Source organism: Kogia breviceps, chromosome 20, assembly GCF_026419965.1.
Source record: "Kogia breviceps isolate mKogBre1 chromosome 20, mKogBre1 haplotype 1, whole genome shotgun sequence".
Taxonomy (NCBI): Eukaryota; Metazoa; Chordata; class Mammalia; order Artiodactyla; family Physeteridae; genus Kogia; species Kogia breviceps.
Window position 1 is genome coordinate 25,941,535 of NC_081329.1, and position 20,251 is coordinate 25,961,785.

The following is a 20,251-nucleotide window of genomic DNA, read 5'->3' on the forward strand; positions in this document are numbered from 1 at the left end:
GTGCACAACAAAGCAATCATTTCTCTATAGGCGAGGACCTTAACTGAAGTCAGAATCTACTTATCAGGACATTCTCAAACGCACTAACGACCCACTGCAGATGAGCAGAATTTTGAAGGGACACAATATTTACACTTTTATCCACTAGGAAAAGGGGTCTTTGTGTAGGAAGCTGTTTGAAAACCTAGAGGACTAAAGGTTTCTGAAGATGTTTGAGACAGAGGCTAGGGAGGGAATGATTTGATGAGCTCCTGGCCCTAGAAGTACAGAAATTCATCTGGCTTCCAGATGAATCTAAGCTGCAAAATCAGAAACAGTAGATTATGAACAAACGACTCCTGACATTTGTGAGATAAAACACATCTCAAATCCTAGGTATAGACAGTTTGTTTGTTACTGTCTTAAAGATTAGAGATAAAATTTTCAGTAAAAAAGGTCAATGTGTGTATTTTAAGGAGGCAGCAAAGAAGAAAATTTTCTTAAAGTTAGCTTTTAGGGGAGGAACCTGGAGAAACAGGTAGGCAGGGCTTCTTTTTCATTTTGTTTTTGTTTGTTTCTTTTTTGTTTTCTGATTACCCCAAGTCAACATCCATCATTTCCTTTGATACAAAATTAAAGACATAGAAAGAGACAAAATTTTTCCCGGTGATGAGAGCTCTTAGGATTTACTCTCATATCAATGTTCATACATAACACAGAGCAGGGCTAACTATAGTCATCATGCTGCACAGGACATCCCTAGTACTTATTTATCCTGTAACTGGAAGTTTGTAATCTTTTGATTGCCTTAATCCAATTCCTCCTCCCTCACCCCTCACCTCCGGTAACCACAAATCTGATTTCTTTTTCTAAGAGTTTGTTTGCTTGTTTGTTTTTGAAACATAATTGACCTATAACACTTTGTTAGTTCCTGGTACACAACATAGTGATTCAATATTTCTATACATTTCAAAATGATCACCACGATGAGTCTAGTTACGGTCCTGTCACCATACAAAGATAGTTATGGACTAAATTCCCCACACTGTACATTTCATACCCATGACTTGCTTATTTTGTAACTGAAAGTTTGTACCCCTTAATCTCCCTTATCCATTTCTCTCCCCCTCCACACACAACTCTCCCCTCTGGCGACCACTTGTTTGTTCTATGTACCTATTTTTTGTTTGTTTCTTTGTTTTGCTTTTTATATTCCATATTTCCATATATAAGTGAAATCATATAGTATTTGTCTGACTTCTTTCACTCAGCATAATATCTTTTGTGCCTATCCATGTTGTAGCAAATAGCAGGATTTTGTTATTTTTATGGCTGAATAATGTTCCATTGTGTATATATGTATATATATACCCCGTATCTTCTTTAACCATTCATCTATTGATGGACACTTAGGTTGCTAACATATCTTGGCTATTGTAAATAACGCTGCTATGAACATAGGGGTGCATATATCTTTTCAAATTAGTGTCTTTTTTTTCTTTGGATAAATATCCAGGAATGGAAGTGCTAGATGGGATGGTGGTACTATTTTAAACTTTTTGAGGAAGCTCCATACTGTTGTCCATAGTGGTTGAATCAGTTTACATTCCCACCAACAGTGTATGAGCGTTCCCTTTTCTCCACACCCTCACCAACACTTGTTATTTGCTATCTTTTTGATAATAACCATTCTGACAGATGTGAGATGATATCTCATTCTGGCCTTGATTTGTGTTTCCCTGATGATTAGTGATGTCAAGCATCTTTTCATGTGCCTGTTGCCCATCCATATGTCTTCATTAAAAAAAAAAGTCTTTTCAGATCTTCTGCCCATTTTCAATTGGGTTGTTTGGTTTTTTAATGTTAAATTGTGTGAGTTCTTTGTACATTTTTGATATAGCCCCTTATGTGATGTATTGCTTGCAAATATTTTCTCCCACTCAGTAGGTGGGTTTTCATTTTGTTGAGTTTCCTTCACTGTGCAAAAGCTTTTTAATTTGAGTAGTCCCATTTGTTTCTTTTTGCTTTTGTTTCCCTTGCCTGAAGAGACCTATCCAAAAAAATATTGCTAAGACCGATGGCAAAGAGCTTACTGCCTATGTTTTCTTCTAGGAGGTTGAAGGTTTCAGGTTTTACATTTAAATCTGTAACCATTTTGAGTTTATTTTTGTATATGGTGTGAGAAAGTAGTCCAGTTTTATTCTTTTGCATGTGGCTGTCCAGTTTTCCCAACACCATTTCCTGAAGAGACTGTCTTTTCAGGCAGGGCTCCTTTTTAAAAGAAAAGAAGACAAATGAGTCCCCATAGCTCATGAAAAATATGGGAAGCCAAGTCTGAGAAGTTGAGTCATGACATTTGGTGATTAAGAGGCAACAAACCCTGATTGCTTCCCTACCCATGTTAGCCACACATAGTACAGCTGCCTCTGTTTATGGTTTCTGTGAACATGGGAATTCTCCTTTTCTCTGGCTCCCTTTTCCAATTGAAGATTAGATTAAGTATGATTGATTGATGGTGTACATTGGAATGCTGTGCCTTGCATTGGGTCAGATACTATAAGGAATGTCGAAGAGGCACAAAGTATGGTGGCTTCTCAAAAGAAACTTAACAAATTAGATGCAGAGAGAAGACCTGTACTTAGGAACCAAATAATGAAGGGTTGTTGTGAACAGATAGTTGAGTGTTCTTACAAACGATAAACACTGGGGGAGACAATCATTGCAGTTAATGAAAGTTTAGTAAAGTCTTCAAGTGCATTTCCAATGAAGCGCTAGATCGACTGTAGATACTGGGAACATTCATTGGTTGAGGAAATAGTAACTTGGTCAAAATGAGTATGGTTTACATGCCTATAGTGGTAGGAGTGGGGTCCAGGGAGGAAAATATTTATAAACTGAATAGCCACAGCTGGATACCATTAAAGTTTTAAAATATTTACTAAGTACCTAAGTACAAAATACTTCATTGGGTGTTAAGACAGAAGGAGAATTACTTCAAGTATAAGATATTTAAGAGCATGGTTAGAAATATGGTTAGATAATCAAAGCTAGATATGACCACGGTGATTTTTAATCAGAGTACAGGAATATTAAAAATTCCAGTGCTGTACAAGAAACAGAGAAATGTCCAGTGTTTAACAAACGAAAAACTTGAAAGACTGTGAAATAGTGCCATATTTGCAACTTCACTGGTGTTCTTCCTTAGCTATCATTAAACTTCTTTGCCTTTGTCTTCTTTACTTTGTGATGGACCGAAAGACTGGGTCATCTTTGTTGAGTACATGAATCTGTCCACCTTCCCTTCTTAGGGCCACTTTAACTGCACTGTGAAGTAGGAGCTGTTGCAAAATCTTCACAAAAAAGTTCTACATTCACTGGCTTTATATAGTGGATCTGACGTAAGTACGTAATCGGTAAACACGTTTTCTGACATCAAGGAAAATTTCTAGATTTTACCCAGGCTGGATGTTAACTTCCATGCTGGCAAAAGGCAAGGGTCACCAGAGTACTTCCACCACTCTAGAGGAGCACAGGCCAAGTTAGAGTAGAAGAGAGAGAGAGACGGGGGAGGGAGAGAGAGAGAGAAGAGAAGCCATCCCAGAGACTGCACACCTCTAAGACCAACCAAGTCAGGAAAGACCCTTCTCTTCATCATACCTGCCAACCAGCAGCCCCCCACCTCCCCGCTGCACCCTCAGGAGAAGAAATTGCAAGGTAACACAAAATCAGACCTAATCACTTTTTATCCTTCATTTTAGAAATGTCTGTGTCTATGTCAACTGCTTAATACAGCACATGACCTTCATACTGTAGTACGGCCTCTGGCTTTATTAACTGAACTTCATATTACTTCTAAGGTCTTGAAGTAAAGGGCTCTTTCCAGTTTATTTAGAAGTAGATTTCCCTACCAAAAACTTCGGTCAAGAGGTTGCTGTTTATACCTGAGCAAAGCCTTCTTCTAAAACATGCCTGGACAAAGTTTATAGCTATCTGGTTCCATTTGTTTATTTAACAATTATTTGAAGGCAGTTAATTGAAATATATGTGCCATGCTGTGCTAGGAGTTAGAGCACACAGGAAACACTGATCTTACCTGTATTAATTGTCTATTGTGGATCACATTACTCCAACACTTAGCAATATAAAACAAATATTTATTATCTCATACAATTCTAAGAGTAAGAAACCCAGGAGCAGTTTATCTGAGTCATTTTGACTCAGGGCCTCTCATGAGGCTACAGTCAAGTTGTTGGCCGGGGTTGCAGTCATCTAGAGGGACTGAAGAATTGGCCTCCAGCTCACTCACATGGCTGGTGGCGGACGGCTTCAGTTCTTTGCCACAGGGACCTCTCCATAGGGCTGCCCAGTACAGGGCAGCTGGCTTCCCAAGTGCAAGTAGTGAGAAAAGGAGAGGGAGAGGGGTTAGGAGGGAGGAGGAGGGTAAGCCCAAGTCAGAAGCCAGTCTTTCATGACCTAGTATTAGAAGTGACATGGCATGCCATCACTTCTTTGTTCTGTTGGTCTCAGAGACCAGCCCTGGTGCAATGTGGAAGGAACTACACAGGCATTCCTGTGAATACCAGGTGGCGGGGATTATTGAGAGCCATCCTGTAGGCTTCTCACCACTTTACCTTATGGCACTCACCTTATAGTTGTGGATATAGACCACAGAAAAGTAAACAAACTACAATGTATGGTTACAGAAGAGGCAGGGATGACTTAAGCTGAGACCTGAAGGATGAGAAGGAACTATTCATACCACATGAATAACCAGACCCCCACCTTTGTATGTGACATTACTTTCATGATAATAACGTGAAATCAAAATGGAATTAGGAGTGTAGGCCTGGTTCTTCTAAAGATGGAATGAATACGGATCCTGGGTAAATTCCAGCATATGTGAAGGCATCCGACTATCCAGCCTGGCTGAAGCCACCTAGGTCACAAGGCCAGAAAGGAAGAGTGAGCTTTTGAAACCAGTTGCGCCACAAGTGCAAGGCAATTGGGCTGGAGATTTCCCAGATTTTTGTAATTGTCTTTGCATCTCTAACGTCCAGGGTTGGGTTCCCTCACAGAGGGAGAAAATCCAGAGAACAGAATTGCAAAGCCTTGTCATGATTCTAGCATGTTTAGAAATGAAGATATGAACAGATTACAGTTTATGATTCCCTCCATGCCCTCTCCATCCCAATCAGGGATGAATCGATAATGCATTCCTCCACAAGACGAATGCTGCTCCTTTTTTGCTTAAAAATGTTTTAAATTTAATCACAACTCTTGCTGCCTCTGCTTCAGGCCTCCTAATAAACAAAAACACTCTCCCTTCGTTGAGCTAAACCTGACGCCCGTGCTTGCCAGATCTGCCGACTGCTCTCTCAAAAGAAGCAAACAGTACCTGGAGCGCTCGGAGACACATCAGTCAGCTTGTCTTTGGCATACTCTTTGCCATTTGTAAGAAATGGAAATTGAAAAGGCCGGTCATGTTTAGAAAGACTAATGTGGCCCCGGTTGCCATCTTCAGGTTTTTTATTTAGAAGATGTTCTGAGCCCACCTCCTGCCCAGCTCTCGTGACAGATCTGAAGGACTGGTACCAATCAGTTGAGTAAAGCTTGCTTTGCCCCTAGACAGTACTCATTATCTGGATGAATAAATCGTACGTGATTAACTGTACAATGCAAATACAATGACCAGTAGAATGTGAAAACCTTTGGCGTTGCAGCCAATCAACAACACGCTGTACCTATTGGAGGGAAGAAGGGAAAACCTCATCCACAGCTCTCTATAATCACAGACATCTCCCTCCCTGCCAGGTTGGAGGAGCCAAAGCCTCCCGTCGTTTTCTCAGTGCCTCTCGCTCTGTGTACTTAATTCCTCTCATTCATAGCCACACACAGGCACATATGCACACGTATGAGGCAGCACCAGCTAACTCTGACCTTTCAGACTAAGCAGAAACCCAGTCATTAATAATGTACCCGTGTGACATGTGCCCAGGTCCTTGTTGTAACAGGTGTGGCCCCGACTGACCTGTTCAGAGCTCAAATTCATTGAATCCGATAGCTGTTTTTGCAACAGGTAAGTGCAGCCTCAGAATGAGAGGTTGTTCTTAATTGAAGATGACCACCCACGTCTCAGGTTCCTATGTACGTGGAGATAGCATCTGAAGATGGCACTGAAGCACCCATGAAATGCTTCGTTTACTGAATCCTTTCATTAATTAAGGCTTAGTTTCTAGAGACTGCTGTTTAATTCAGGTTCATCCTATTTGTTTAGCTATCCTGAGGAACTTTGCATTAAGAGGCTGCCATTTGTTCACACAGCTTAGGTATAGATTTAACCATCAAAACAAAGTACCCAGTTATTCAATATTTAAACACAGTGTTTTCTGCATTTTCTATTAGAAAGGTTTTCTTTCCTCTCAGGGCCACAGTCAATGTATTTGAAGTTTCTTTTCAACGAAAAGTTGTGTACTTTTCCACTCCACGAAGTCAAAGCTGGGCTGTCCCTGTGTCATCAAACTCACTGAAGCAGCTGAGTTATTATATTGGTGAAATTAATTATTGAAATGAAGACATGCTTTGTTCTGCTTTAAAAGGAAGATAAAAGCCTGAACAATTAAAATGGTTTTCTATTACAGCTAATGTGCAACACGGATTCTAACATAATTAGTTGAATTTGGAAAATTATTTTTATATTATCAATGCCTTATTTTAACACATTTATTCATGCATTTGTTCATTCAAAAATATTGAGTGTCTTCTGGGTACCAACCCTGTGAAGGAAAATGAAGTCCAAATATAAATAAAACATAGGTCCTGTCATTTGAAAGCTCTTTACTTAATAGATCTATGAATTCCCCTGGCCCTGGAAAGTCAGCAGGGTGTTAAATGGACCTTCTGTGGTGCTCTATCCCCAAACTTGATGTTTTTCCGAGATATATGTTATACCAATAGATTCTCTATTTTGCCTCAGCTGCAGTCCAAATTTCTTTTATAAAGTTTAATTTTACTTAATTGAAATGCTCCTTCTGGTATTTAGGGTGCTATAATGAGCATAAATCCATTTATTTAAACCAGAGCCATCTATATACTTTGGTTTTTTGTTTGGTAGCTCTATTTCATTTTTGTCAACATTGGTAGGAACAAGTTCTCTTTAAAAATAAATTATAAAAACATTCCCTTGCAATTACATTTAAGAAAAGAGTGAAAACTGATGGTCTATAGTACAGGGCAGTACACCTAATAAATCTCAGTTCACTGGACACTTTCTTCCATTTTCTGTAAATTGACTCTCAGCTTGGAACTTCCCCTAATGACAGTAGTTTCCAGTAAGTAGCACCTTCATGTATTAAGAAACAAAGCAGTAGTGATTTTCATGGGAAGTTTAACATGTCTCACTTTGTTTCAGGGTGGCATTGCTACCAAGGAGTAACTGCTCGGAAATGGGCAAGATAGAAAATATCAGCTCAAAATGTGAACTGTAAGGAAACATCACAACCGTGTAGATCTCTTATGTGCGTGTTCCATCAGGCTCTTTCTGGTGGCCTTCTTATTGCCTAAGCCTGAGGGCTCACCCCATCCCCGTATCAGGATGCTGTACTGCCTCCCGCTGTCTTTCCTTCTCATCACCCTCTCAGACAGTTCAGCTGGCAAAGGGCTCAGGTGTTTTGTGAAAAAGTTAAGGCAGAATGCATCTACAGGAATAATTCCAATTCTTTCACAGCCAGACTTGGAATCCATAGCCAAAACAATATCTCTGGCCTTATAAAGCTATCAAAATATTTGCTCTCTCCTCTTCTCTCTCCCTTCAATAATTTTGACTGGTTTTTTCTTTCTTCTTCCTCTCCCTCACTTCATTAAATTTGGGCACAAGACCTTAAATTTTAAAATCTTTGTGAAAGCACCTACGATTCGAACAGCAATTGACACCTTCGAAGCGTGTCGGTGTGCCCTCGCTTATTGTCAGCTGTTCATTCATCCATCCGTTACGTTGCAGACTAGAACTGAGCAGCGGGCGTGTTGGAGTGACTGCCAGGGCAGAGTAGCAATGGGTATCTCTAGTGATCAGGTCTCAGTTTCCAGATGCCAGTTTCATCTAAAATAGTCCAGGACTTCTTGGAGAAATAACTGATTCCACACAAAATTTCAAGAGAAGCTCTGGATATCTTTCTGTTGTTCCAGAAAGCAAGGAGGTATCCAAAGCACGTTGAGTTGTGTCGAGGGAACACAGGAGCTAACCTGAAAGGGCTCACACTGATTATATAGGGAATAACTTGAGAATAAAAAAACCCCCACACCACCAGTAATGCATGATAACACATTCATCATCATCATCATCACATACTTAAGAACATAATAATTTGAGAAGAAAAAAGACAAGTACACGTTCTCCTTTGTAGAAGAATGCCACATAATCATGGCAGAACGAGTGATAGAAATAGGAACTCACCATTTTTAAGCTCCCAGCGTAATAAATTCATTCGTGGAAGAATCATTAATAGAAGTTATAGCCATTATGCACAGTACTGTGGAGAAAACACATATTTATACAATTTATACAATCTCAAGGTGTCACTCTCCAAATCATTTACTAATTCAAGGAAAACCATACCTTCATGGTAGAGTGATGGCAGTCCACGGGCACCAAGTAATCAAGCTTAGCATGACTAACAGTGGTGATGTGATGAAATAAAACATACAAAGCACAACAGATGATGTTTTCTTATCAAAAATTTTTAACCTGAATCTAATGATTAAAAAACGATCACACATGGGCAGAATAATGAGATACCTTACAAGACAGCTGGTCTGGTCTCTTCATAAAACTCACTTCTAAGAAGTGTGTTTGTTGAAGGTGGGGGTGGTGGTGGTGAGGGACTGTTCTAGATTTTTTAAAAGTAAAATTAATCAAATCAAATTAATCAAGCTACTATGTAAAACTTTATTGGAAATCAGATTGGGGGATGAAATTCATTGTTCTGGCTAGAATAAGGACCCCTCAAAGATGTCCATGCCCTAATCCCCAGAACCTGTGAATATGTTATACTACAAGGAAGTGGGAATTAAGGTGTCTACCTCATCCCTATGTCTTTTAAATGTGAAGAAAAAGGCAGAGGAGTTAGGGTCCAAGTGATGTGATGTAAGAAAGGCCATTGCTTTCTTTGAAAACCGAGGAATGTGGGCACCTCTAGAAGCTGAAAAAGATTTAGAAAGTGGAGGCTCCCCTAGAGTCTCCAGAAAGGAACACAAAGCTGACATCTTAATTTTAACAGAGTGAGATCCATTTTGGATTTCTGACCTCCAGATAATAGGACAATAAACTTGTGTTTTTAGGACACTTAAGCTTGTGGTAATTTGTTACAGAAGTAACAGGAAACAAATATACCTATATAGGTCATTCTAGGCACAATTGGGTGAAACTGAATATCTACACTTGATTGATATTATGGAATGATTGTTAATTTTATTAGTTGTATTAGTATTGTGGTTGTGTTGGAAAATGGCTTTATTCTGGGATGTACATGCTGGAGACCTTAAGTATAAATGATCATGAGGTTTGCAGCCTTTCTTAAAGTGGGTCTGCCAAACAAATACATACAGACACACACAGAGATAGAGATAGAGACAGTGAGAGAATGAGAGAGAGAAATCAAATGTGGCAAAATACTAACAATTAGCGATTCCAGGTGAAGCATATACATACTTTTATTATACCGTTCATTGAACTTTTCATTGGGACATGACATTTTTCAAAATTAAATGTTGGAAGAAAATAATATTTGAATTATCCTAGAAAATGTATACCATGAAAGATTTTCTACTTTCTTCACTCTTGCTAATTAAGAATGTAAAGTAGTAAATGATGAAGTGTCAAAATGAATGATACTGAGAGGTGATAAAGATTCACAGACAGAAGGGCACAGTGTGGCCCCAAGTGCTGATGAAGTCCTTTTGGAGGAGGAGAAACGCGAGCTGAATCTTGAAGAATGGCTAAAGAAACGAGGATGCACTTTCCATAAAAAGGACACAACCTGAGCAACGTAGGGGAGTGGAAGAATGAGAGAAGGGCTGGCGTGGGTGAGATCTCGATGGCACGGGCCACCCTGGAATATGGAGGAACAATCAATGGAGTAGAGGTCATCCTCCGCACCAAGACAGCTTTGAGAGGAAAAGAGGAAAACAGGCACAAACCAGAACAGTGCAGGACCGACCAATTTGTACAGTCACCCTGCTGGAAACAGATGGACCTATGAAGATAGACACTGCCAGTGAGAGAGCGCTAATGACGTTTCCAGAGGGCAGCAGCGGAAGGAAAGCAGAGGTGTAACGTTTACGAAGGAATTTCGGAAGATCATTCTGGGAACATGGAAAGGACAAAGCAGATTCGAAGGGGTCTTGGATTAAAGGCACAGAAAGCAGTTGAGGTGTTCCAGCATCTGGTGCGAGCTGACAGGTACCTTCCCTAGCGTGGCAGGAGTGAGAAGGAAAGGTCTTAGGAGATCGGTTTTTTAAGGTTCGCTGTCATTAAATACTGTACGGATCTGTCTTCCTCACTAGTTGGCTCTGTGTGCTCTTGTTTACTTTACTTTGTTTGAGCTCCTCACAGAGACAGCAATATTAAAGAGCAAACTCCTTAAAACAAGTGTTTTGCTTCTTAAAATTGTATTTTTAATTTTTTTTTTTTTAATTTTGAAAATGTATCGTGAAGTGCCTTTTTAAGAATCAGCTGCATGTCTGAGCTGATAGGACCTGATTCCTAGGACGGCGATGTTTCTCTTTCACAATCAACTTTAAAGATTAGCCGCCTTTTAGAAGCAGTGGGGTGTTCCTTAAGTTATTTATACCCACTTAACGTCTAGGTGCAGCTGCTAAGGACTCTCCTCTTTTCCAAGTCTTTGCGGTTTAAGACTTTCTAATTCAGGACCTGTTGGCATAAATATACCAGCATTACTTTAAAACAAACAAACAAACAATGAAGCCCAGAAAATGTGACACCTAGGAGAAGGTGTGGTGGTGTGGAGGTGAGGAGTGGGTGGAAAGTGTCAATAGAAAATTTTAGAGCTTTCAGAGACTTTGTAGCTTAGAAATATATGAACAAACACAAAAACCAAAAATGAATCAAGAAAATGATTACCCTCTGAAAAAGGGAGGGTGACAATCATCTTCCTTCTTCTGTGCGTCCTGCCTGACAAGGCTTCCTGTTTAAAACATAGCCTACACTATCGGTGAGAATGTAAACTGGTGCAGCCACTATGGAGAACAGCGTGGAGGTTCCTTAGAAAACTAAAAACAGAACTACCGTATGATCCAGCACTCCCACTCCTGGGCAGATATCTGGAGAAAACTCTAATTTGAAAAGATACCTGCAGCCCCGTGTTCACAGCAGCACTATTTACAATAGCCAGGACATTGAAGCAACCTCAATGTCCATTGACAGATGAATGGGTAAAGAAGGTGTGGTATATATATATACAATGGAGTATTACTCAGCCATAAAAAAGGATGAAATAGTGCCATTTGCAGCAACATGGATGGACCTAGAGATGATCATACTAAGTGAAGTAAGTCAAACAGGAAGACAAATATCATATGATATCACTTATATGTGGGATCTAAAAAAATGATACAAATGAACTTATTTACAAAACAGAAACAGCCTCACAGACTTAGAAAACAAGCTTATGGTTACCAAAGGGGAACGGGTGGGAGGGATAAATTAGGAGTTTGGGATTAGTAAATACAAACTGCTGTATATAAAATATCAAGATATTAAACAACAAGGTCCTACTTATGTAGCACAGGGAACTATATTTAATATCTTATAATAATCTATTATGGAAAAGAATCTGAAAAAGTGTATATATACATAACTGAATCACCTTGATGTATACCTGGAAACTATCAACTATCACAACATTGTAAATCAACTATAATTTAAGAAAAAAAAAGATTCAACGGGGAAAAAAAATCATAGCCCATGGCTGAGGTTTTGTTTCCTTGAGTGGTAGAATCTTGTCTTTCTCTGCTGTATACCCAGCTCCTGTCCCGGTGCTCAAAAATCAGACTCCGTAAATGTGAAAAATGAATGAATGAATGTGTGTACAGTCATTCAAACATCTGCTAATCATAGCTTCCCCTGATCGGTTAATCAAGTGCTCTCAGGGACCCCACACAAAAAACCCAAACATGTTCAGCAGTTAAAAATCTCAGGCTGCTAATTGAGGAGGTCAGGAAACACAACTTGTCTTCACTTTTCTATGACTCAGTTAAACTCATTCGGGCTCCCATTCCACCAACATAGGAGAAGCTTGATTTCAGTTGACCTAGGGTTTCTCACGATCCTGGTCGTCTGGGGTGAGGGAGCAGAAAACGGGGGTGGAGTGGTTCCTGTGCGCCGTGCTATGCTGCGCTGTCCGTCTCCTCTGAGGGTCTCTTTCTAGGCACCTGCCATCTCCTGAGATGTCCTTTCTTGGTCTGGTCCTCAACTATTTGTCTGTAGAGCTCATTGCTGTTCCAGGCGCAAGGTTTGTTAAGGTCCAGCACATTTTCAGCTACTCCTGCGACCCTCACTGGGTTCACTCCGCTGTTCCAGTACAAAGCCAGAACACAGGGACACCCAGTGAAGTGTTTAAGGCTCCTTAAACTCAGAGCCGGATTTTTCCTCCTTTTTTATTGCCATATTCACAGTACCTAGAATCGTGCCTGGCACAAGGTAGGCACTCAATAGATGGAATAGGCTGAGTCAAGTTCACTCGCCCTCTGAGTTCCTAAACATAGTGGGGATTCTACAGTCCGCTCTCGGGGGTCTACCCGGTGTGGGGAAGAGAGCTGCCTCTGTCCTCTCTCATCCAGAATTCATGAGTCAATCTATCATCCTCTCCAAAGTCCTTTCTTACCTCTATCCAGAGGCTATTTACCTAATCGAGAGAAGGAGAACTCAGCTATTGCTCCTTGGATGGTTTCCCAGCTCTCTTTTCCAAGTCCTCTGCCTTTTCCTCTAGAGGGATGAGTTTCTGAAAATCAAAAGCCAGACGTTGATTCCTTTCTTTCTATGTGTTGTTTTTGCCATCCCATCCCCAAGGCACTAAATGAAGGCTGCCCTCACTGACTGAAAGTAGAAAGAACAAGAAACATAATGGAAAAAGGTAAAAGCAACATGGATAGTGTTCTGAAATACCATCCCACCAACATTAGAATAATGTATAATAAGTACTTTACCATATGCAGGTAGGAAGTTCTGAGAGAAAACAGAGAAAGCTCCCATGGCAGGGGGCAAAAGAAGATGGCAAGGAAAGAGTCTCATACGTAGTGACTATTGTATTTCACTCTTAAAGGACACATAGGCATTATGCGAAGTGAAATAAATCAGACAGAGAAAGACAAATACTGTTTGACATCACTTATATGTGGCATCTAAAAAATACAAGAAACTAGTGAATATAACAAAAAAGCAGACCCACAGATACAGAGAACAAACAGTGGTTGCCAGTCGGGCAAGGGAAGGGGGGAGGGGCAATGTGGGGGGTGGGGGGTGGGAGGCACTAACTACTGGGCATCAGGTTCAAGGATGTCTGGTACAATACGGGGAATACAGCTAGTATTTTATAATAACTGTAAATGGAAAGTAACCTTTAAAATTTGTATAAAAATTTTTTAAAACCTAAAAAAAAATAAAATTTAAATGGAAAAAAAAAAAACCACATAGGCATTCATCAGGAGAACGAGGTGGGAAGAGAGAGAGAAAAACAGGAGGTACAATGCAGTAGAGGATGCAGAATGTAGAAATTAAGAAGGCAAGCTCTGAAATCTGGCAGGGCAGGTCTAGGCTTAAGCTGTGGTTTACCACCTCCTAACTGGGTGATCCCGGGCCTCACCAGCTCCCTTAGCCTCAGTCTACTCATTTGTAAAATGGGGTGACGATGCACACTTCATAGCTTGTATGTGGAGATTAAATCATGAACATGGAACACGTAGCGCAAAACCAGCATTTGTGGACTATTGAATCTGTGCTGAGCAGTCAGTATCAGCTACTTTTAGAGGGCAGAATTAAGGCACTGACAGTGGCAGAGGTACGATTTGAACTGTCTTTTGGACAGGAAGGAGTTGGTGGCTGACTCGATTTGTGAACGATGGAGACTGGGTATGGGTTAAGATGACTTCTACTTTGGGTAATGACAGTGCCCAAGACGGGAGAGGAGGACCAGGTCGGGGAAGGAGTAAAATCATTCTGTGTTGCATGTGCTAAGATGGAGATTTTGTAGTACATCCAGGTCTAAGAACTTCTATTAGTCAGTGGAACTGTGTATGATAGGGTTTGGTGTCCTCTCCTTTTCCCAATAAATGCTGAATTGGTCTTTCAAATCCAGACCTCATACAATGAAAAGACACTGATCACTGCCAAACTTAAATAGCTCCCAAAATGTCAAAATGCAGAGTTAATTAAAATAGTGAATCATTTTTAAACATTTTCTCTGCATCAGGAACTGTGCTAGAAATTATACATTACAGTGCCAAGAACTGTACATTATCTCATTTTTTAAACCCTCCCCATGTTGGACAAGGGATGTTTTAACATATAAATGCATTGAAATCATACTGTGAAAAGTGATAAACATTATCAAATGCAAAGTATATTTATCTGTTGATGCTCCATTCTGAAGAATTAAGATCCACTCTCTGCTTCCAGAATGGAACCATTAACAGCTCTCCCTGGCTGTTTACAAAGGGTGACGACTGAATAGACCTGGGAGCTTGGAGAGAGAAAATGAAGAAAAGCAGGGAGGATATTTGGTCATGTTTTTGTCCTGTCCAAAACATCCAAGAAGACATTTGGTCCAAGATAAAAATCCTTGATATTTAGTCCTGTCCAAAACCATCTGGCATGGACCAAAATACTCGTGGAAATTTTGAATAGGACCAAATTTCAAGGACCTTTTGGCATGGACCCAATGTCTTATGGATGTTTTAGACAGGACCAAATATCTGCTAATCAATGGGGAAAAAAAGAACGCTTTGGTGCCTTTCTTTTGACTCTCAGAATTTTTGTGATCAATTGTGAGGAGGAGAGAATCCTTTGGTAACAGATATCCCTGTATGCCATCCTGATGCCATAAAGTAAAAGAGTAGGGTTACATTGGGGTCTGGAGTGGAGTTAGGAATAGAGTGCACTTTTGGGAATCACTGAATTTGGAGGTTTGGCAAAATCACCCAGGTAGAACATGTATTGGGAAGAGAGAGCGTCAAGGATAGACTTGTAGACAAGATCGACATTTAACGCTCAGGGAGAATAAGAAGATCACCGAATGAGACTGAGCAAAGTGCCTAGAGAGGCAGGAATAAGTCCAAGGAGAAGTTGTATTACCAACGAGCAGGAAGAGATCGGAAAGCTCTCACTAGACTAAAAGTTCCACTTCAGATCATCAGCACACCACATCAGCAAACCACTGTTCATTTCCCAGTGGTGGCAGAATCCAGATTGTAATGGACTGAGACAATAATAAGTTGGTAAATATCAGTCTTTCATGGACTTTAGCTGGGAACATGTGACGTGTAGATAGAATTGTAGTGAGAAGGAAACAGGCATGAGGAAGGAAAATTGCTGATGTGCAAGAACACGGAACATGTTTTGTAAGTGTAGCTAAGGAAGTAGAAAGACATTCCCAATGCTCTTCCTTCATTTACTGTGCCTTTAACTGGAATAGCAGCATGAGCATTGTTCTAAGTCCTGCATGGGTTATTTTGGGAAGAAGCACCAGGTCCAAGCACCTGATGGGTCTTGGGGAGAGGGGGAAAAAAAGCAGAAACACACACATCCTTGGAACTGAGCAAATGCCAAATAGGGAAGCATAGTCTTCAGTGTTCTGTATTCTACTCAGACACTCCTGCTTTCAGTGAGTCTTCTCAGGCCCCAGGTTCCCTCCTGCTAAAACCCTGAGTCACCTCTCCCTCTGCTGGGATGCATCCTGTGTTAAACACATCTGCTTTAGTTGTCTTTCCTCTCTTCAATAAATACATCCCTATGCTTTTCTTGACCACTTCCCTTCTTGTCTTTGCTAGTGACAGTGTAACTCGTTAACTAACATATGGCACATCTGTTATGTGCTGGATGCATCCAAAAGCTAGGAGGTAGAGGAAGGAGGGCTGTGGTTGGATTCTGAAATACATAAACCGAAGTAGAGTGAAGCCATATCAGAATCACCAAGGAGGGTATTTCAAAATATACACACTTCTGGAGACTCTCATGGTACCTCCAGACATTGTGTCTCCCTCCTCCTGCCTCTGTACCTCCCAGTAATCACCACACCATGAGCCATTGCTGGCGGAAATGTTACAAGTCCATCAAGTATATTGTACACCATTGGTTTCAAAGGAATGGGAATACCTATCAATGAACCACCATAACAGGAAACTGATTCAGACTAAGGTGTTATTGGCTGCTTTTTCATGTGGAATTCCCTTGGGAAAGCAGCAGGTAAGCCGCCAAGAGAGCTTTTAAAATAATCCTTAATTTTCTTAGTACTATCTGGAACTGAAGGTCATAGGAAATGGCTAGTAAATGGAGTCTGTGAGTTGTTTTAATTTATATATTCAAGAAAATGTTACCTGGACATCTGGTAATTCAATTTTTCTGGGGTAACTGCTAAGTGCTAGACCTGTGGAAAAAGATTAATAAAATTATCTACCAATCAAGAGTTGCTCTCGAAAGGGGGACCAGTGACTCTAGAGTGTGGTAATCGTGTTCTTCTAGGGGAAAGCATGTGTACTTACAAGAGTAATGAGGGCACATGAGAAGCACAACTAATGATTCTGGGGAGAGTTAGGGAAGCCTTCCTGGAGTAGGAGGTTTGATGTGACAGTGACTTTTTATATTTCTGCAGAAGCATTCAAATGCTTTAACAGAAAGAAATGGTCCAGACTTGGAATGTATGTCCAAGTTGGGAGGTGTTTCATTCTTTGAGGTCTCTAAGCTCCAGTCATACTAAGCGCATCAGATGGGTGCTGCCTGGTTGGTGCTTGAGTCTACAGCCTGCCCAGTTGGGGGATACATGACGTCAGGTAGAACTTTCCCTTTAGAGAAATTGATGCTCCCTAGAGACAGACTCATGCTGTGATGAATTTCACTATGCAGGGATTTGTGGATTTTGCACTCCCCCCCACCGACCCCTTTCTTATTGAATTTACTCCAAAGGAAATGTAGAACAAAAACTAAGAATAAATCAGCCATATTTTAAAAGTCACAGTGGTAGCTGTGACTACCACTAAAAAGCAAAAGTCTATGAGAAATAACCTTGATTCATAATACTATGCATACTGGGTGAATAGCTCAATAAAAAGCAATATTTCAGATGGACTGTTGTGCTAGGGTGACATCACAGGCGGGAAGAGCAAGGAGGGCTTCATACAAATCGACGTGCAGCACCATACAGGGTGGTGAGGACTGTAAGCCATACGCTCTCTTTTTTTTTTTTTTTTTTTTTTTTTGTGGTACGCGGGCCTCTCACTGCTGTGGCCTCTCCCGTTGCGGAGCACAGGCTCCGGACGCGCAGCCTCAGTGGCCATGGCTCACGGCCCAGCCGCGCCGCGGCATGTGGGATCTTCCCGGACCGGGGCACGAACCCGTGTCCCCTGCATCAGCAGGCGGATTCTCAACCACTGCACCACCAGGGAAGCCCCATACGCTCTCTTTATGTTCATAGTGCCTTAACTGATGCAAATGGCCTTTGAAACACGTGTGATGGGAACATATTCATGAAGGCCCACACGTAAAAGCCTTTGCCACTCCCACCAGTCATGTTATTTGATCAGAAAAGAAGTAATTGTAAGTCCACTTGAAGCTGAGAGAAAACAGTTCTTGGAGAGGCACGTAGCAAACAGCACACCCATCTCAAAACAGAAGAGGAAAAAGGATGAACACTCCAGGATTACTTTTGATAGGAAAGAGCAAACACCTCAGTTGAAGCTGCCTCCCTGTTTCCCAGAGCTCTCTAAATTACAAAAGTTAGAAATCTGTAAAATATAAGTACAGTCTGTCTTTAGGGATGTCTATTCTTATTAATGTAGATCCACTGTTTTCCCCATCAATGCTAAATTCATCTTTTGATTCATAGCTCATACATTGCAAAGGCACTGATCATTACCAGAATTAAACAGTTCCAGATAATGTCAAAATGCAGACTGAATCATAATGGCTAACCATTTACTGAACCTTTTCTCTGAGCCAGGAACTGTGCTAAAGAGCGGTGCATTCTAGTGCTAACTGACCTGTATCATTTCATTATTTAAACCTCACTAAAACCTCAAATGGCACCTATTATCCCCCTTTTACAGATGAGAAAGCAGCAATACTGATTATTAAGCAATTTGCTCAGGGTTACGTAATTAGAAGGAAGATAGAACCAGAACGTACTCTCAAGTGGGTCTGTTACCAGCGCCGTGCAGGATACCTGAAGGGGATCTGGCCTGAGAAAAACATTTCAATTATTCATTCAGTCACTTGCTCAATACCTAGTTCAGTGCTGTGCCCTGGGTTTAGGAAAGGGCAGGCGCTGTGTGTAGGGGCACGGGAGTCTGAACACATGGGTCTGTCCTCTGACACTTTACAATCGGTGTCGGATGCAAGGCACACCTATGTTAAACAGTTAAAGAATAAGAAGCATTGTTAATTGACATGTCCTACAATCACTACTGAGGAATTCACCCCCTCCTTCCGCACCACCACCGCTACAAGTCACAGAGTAATTTATGAGGTTATTCCTCTTTTTCCAATGGGCAGACCTCAGTTTCAACTCTTTCAACTCCATGTCTTATCTATAAAGTTGGATGGCAGAAAGCTGAAACTCACCTAAGATTGCAACACTCTGTAGATTCTGTACCTTGACGTGTGGCATGAAGGACCAGCACATACAGTCAGATCACCTACCAAACTTCATGAACAGGACTCTATCACCACCAGCACGCTCCCCCTTTGGCCAACATATTGTTGCTACTATCTCTCTCTCTCTCTCTCTCTCTCTCTCTCTCTGCATGCCTTAGTGCTGAGCTTGGCCTCTTTTATGAAAATCTGGAAGAAGAAAAATAGCAAAGTGTGTTACATGGAGCCAAGAAGACTCAGAGCAGGAGGCTGGATGTAAGGCAGTGACCTCAGGAAAGGAATGAGGGTATAGGACTGTGGATTTGATGAAGGAGTTTCCAAGTAAAAAATAATGATCAGAAGGAACATAAAATCAATTTTTATTTATTTGTTGATTCAACAGGTGAATCTTCCCAGTTTGAATAAGGGAGTGTTCTAGGAAGGAAGAAACATGAATTAACCATGGCTTTTTTCCCCTCCAGGAGCTGTTAATCTGTGGGAAGATATCATGCCTGAGCATAGAAAACTACCAAATAAAACAGTCCATGTAGGGTTTCCATAATAGTGGTATAGGTAAAATGTTATAGGCCTTTGAGACCCAATTCAAATGCTATACTTCCACAACCTGGAAGCGATCTCTCCACCACCTGAGAGATGGGTAGGATTTTTATTTTTAACATGTGACTTATGTTTTTATTATTTTCATTAACCTCTTGTTTTTTTTTTTATAAGAAATGCGATCTTTCTAATGTCAATTAGGAATTCCTCCTTGCTGAAATACTAGTCCAGTAATTCTTTTTTTTTAATTGAAGTATAGTTGATTTATTTTGTTTCTGGTGTACAGCAGAGTGACTTGGTTATATATATATATATATATATATATATATATATATATATATATATATATATATATATTCTTTTTCAGATTCTTTTCCATTATCAGTTATTACAAGATATTAAATATAGTTTCCTGTGCTACACAGTAGGTCCTTGTTGGTTACCTATTTTATATATAGTAGTGTGTATATGTTAATCCCATACTCCTAATTCATACTCCCCCTGTTTCCCCTGTGGTAAGCATACGTTTGTTTTCTATGTCTGTGAGTCTATTTCTATTTTGTAAGTAAGTTCATTTGTGTCATTTGTTTAGATTCCACAATATAAGTGACATCATATGATATTTGTTGAAAGATGGGTAGGATTTAGATATGCGAACTAGTGGCAGAACTAGTGGTTGGAAGAATTAGCAAGAGCAAAGATGAAACAGTCTAGCATGTGAAGGCAAAGAGTTCCCTTTGGTTGGTGCGGAAGACATGGTAACGGGACTACTGGGGAGAAGGTCAAGTCTGTAAACCTGCAGGTCTGTCTCTTTGCCATATGTTAGCTCCCCAGTCAGCTCACTCTCAGCCGAAATTCTGGTGT